Genomic DNA, 3,033 nt, shown 5'->3' with positions numbered 1-3,033 from the left:
CATATTTAAAACATTAAAACTTTAAAAAAAAATTTAACACTTTCTGCAGTGTTCATTATGATAGATGCCTTGTATAGAATAATTGAATTCCTCCTCCTACACATCTGTTGAACAACAAATATGAGGAATTATTTTGTTTTTGACATATCAATCTTGACTTTAGGCTTAAATGTGTGCTTATGTAAGAAATACATGGTTCTAAAATTTCACAACAATTCTTTTGAACTTATTTTTTGTTGAATTGTCTAGTTTAAGAAAATCAATTCCACTTTATATATAAAAAATGTTCTGTGCTCAATTCAACAGCACATACATTAAAATTGGAACAATACAGAGAAGATTAGCATGGTCCCTGTGCAAGTATGACACAGAAATTGGGAAGCGCTCCACATTTTTACAATAACAGATGCTGGAGGGGATGTGGCCAGAAGGGAACCCTACTTCATTCTTGGTGGGAGTGTAAACTTGTTCAACCACTTGGAAAGCAGTATGGAGGTTCCTTAAAAGATTCCACATAGAGCTCCCATATGACCCAGCAATCCCACTTTTGGGCATTCACCTAAATAGTCAGCAAAAAGACCATATTAAAATTATCAATACTATTGTGTTTATTGCAGCAGTATTTCCCATAGCTAAGATATGGAACCAACCCCAATGTCCCTCAGTAGATGACTGGATCAAGAAAACATTGTGAGTTTGTCTGTGTGTGTGTGTGTGTGTGTGTGTGTGTGTGTGTGTGTGTGTGTGTGTGTGTGTGTATGGGAATTCTATCATCCATCAGAAAGAATGACATCGCCTAATTTGTTACGGAATGGAAAGACTTGGAAAAATTATATTAACTAAAATAATCCAAGTCCAAAGAAACATCAGTCACGTGGTATCCCTTATTGGCAATAATTAATATATGTTGTGGATAAGCAGAAAAGGTCAAAAGCTATGTGCATATGAATAGATAAGGTGATGTTAAGCTAAATGAACTCCAAGATAGGGACACAAGTGGGTTTTTTTTTCTTGCTGTTGTTTCTAAAGTATTTATAATGTACGATGTGATTTTTTTGTTTTTTATATGGTCCTCCCACACAGAAATAAACATTTTTTACAGTCAACCTTGAAAAGCCATTGATAAGCATTGATAGACCATTTCTGTAAGTGGTAGCAGAATATGATTAATGGCTTTGCAAGGATGCCAGATTGCCTCATTTTGAGACAATTAAAACAGGAATTTAGTCAGCTGTTTTTGTATCATTAGGGCAAAAACCCATTGATGCTAGTCCAGGTGATCACTGAGGCCCAGAGAAGCTAATACATTGACTAGTAATCCTAGACCTCTAAAAACAAAACAAACAAGTAAAAAACTCCAGTAAGCAAGGCCGGTCAAGGCTCCTATCACAGCCTACATGAAGTCAGGCAAAAAACTGAAGCTGGGACTCATTTAGCTGATAACTAATACATTTTTTATGAGGCAGGCTGAAATTAAAGACTCCTGAGAGAAAGTAGGAAAGACTGATCAGAGGGACTAAAATTGGTCACACAAAGATTGGAAAATAGAATTCCTTATAAAACAAATAAATAATAGAAAGCCTGTGTATGTAAGAACAACAGAGAAGACCAATTCCAGAAATGCACATTTTCTTAGAGGTCAGCTTAATGAATTATCAATGGAAATTTTTGAAATCTTAAATATTTGACCTATGTGGAAGAAGGACAATTGCTCAAGAGAAAGAAAAAGTCATCACTCTGTTAGGAGGTCCAATATCACATTAAGAAGTAATCAAGCACATATTTGTAATAAAAAGAGAAAGCAATTATTCGAAATGAGGGTTTCATTTGTTTTGATGTAAATGTTTTTGATTTAGGTGCTAGCGATTACCATACAATTGATCCAGTCCCACAGTTGAGTTGACATTAACTGCAGTATTTCCACATGAAGGAAAAGAGAAAATTTACAAATGTCAGATCAAATGAGTTGAGGATGAAGTGTTCTAATAGTAATATCTGAGGTTTAGACACAGGTGAAGAGGTGGATTTTCTTTTATAAAAATCCCCCATTTTTGCCTGGTGACTGTGGCTCACAGCTGTAATCCTAGCTACCCAGGAAGCTAAGATCTGAGGACTGCTGTTTAAAGCCAACTTGGGCAGGAAAGTCCCTGAGACTCATCTCCATTTAACCACCAGAAAACCAGAAGTGGCAATGTGGTTCAAAAGGTAAAGCATTCACCTTGAGTTGAAGAGCTCAGGGACAGTGCCCATGCCCAGGCTTCAAGCCCCTCGAACAACAACAACACCACCAACAACAACAACAAAAAGTCTCCCTTTTCTTGGACTGCCTACAGCTTTTCCTAACATTCACCAAAGGAGACATTTTATCACCCACTACAAGTAAGTCCTTTTCTAGCTGTTGCAAATAGAAAGATTTTGTATCTTATGTGAAAAGGTTCATATTTGGGGAAACAAATACCAACAGTGGTAACTTTTTTTCCAGTCCTTGAACTCTGGGCCTGGGCCCTGAACATGCTTATACTGGTAGCTTTAATGTGAGCTTGTTTGTTATTTATTGGATTACTGCCCATGAGAGGAATTACTGTGTCATAGGGAGATCTGTTTAGTCTTTTGCAGAAAGTCTGTACTGCACTTCAGAATGGTTGAACAAATTTAATTTCCCACCAACAGTGTAATAAAGTTCCCATTTGGCTATATCCACGTTAGCATTTGCTACTGTCAGTTTTCTTGATAATGGCAATTCAAACTGGAGGAAGAATCTCTCTTTTTTTAATTTTTATTTTTTTATTGTGAAAATACTGTACAGAGGGGTTACAATTACATGGGCAAGATAGTGAGTAAATTTGTTATCAAGCATTGTAGCCTCTTTGTTTACCCTTCCCATCCCTTCCATCCTTCTTCCCCCCTCACCCAATCCTCCCCCGCCCCCCCGACAAATTGTAAAGTTTGTTTTCGACATGACAACTTGTACTTCTCATTTTTGCAACAGGTCCACCTGTATCCTTAAACGACTTGTTTTTCCCCTTCACCTCC

The 3,033-nt window shown here is 37.0% G+C and overlaps 1 non-coding gene across 1 annotated transcript; it reads left to right on the top strand.

Moving 5' to 3' along the window:
- The first annotated feature begins 290 nt into the window (after positions 1-290).
- LOC122098664 lies at positions 291-396 on the top strand. Its single transcript, XR_006145768.1, has one exon. It is a non-coding gene; the product is annotated as a U6 spliceosomal RNA (small nuclear RNA).
- Positions 397-3,033: the final 2,637 nt, after the last annotated feature.

The sequence above is a fragment of the Dipodomys spectabilis genome, unplaced genomic scaffold (genome assembly GCF_019054845.1).
Source record: "Dipodomys spectabilis isolate Male_0828 unplaced genomic scaffold, ASM1905484v1 ptg000483l, whole genome shotgun sequence".
Taxonomy (NCBI): Eukaryota; Metazoa; Chordata; class Mammalia; order Rodentia; family Heteromyidae; genus Dipodomys; species Dipodomys spectabilis.
The sequence above is the reverse complement of the archived record's forward strand: the minus strand, read 5'-3'. Positions and strand labels throughout refer to the sequence as shown.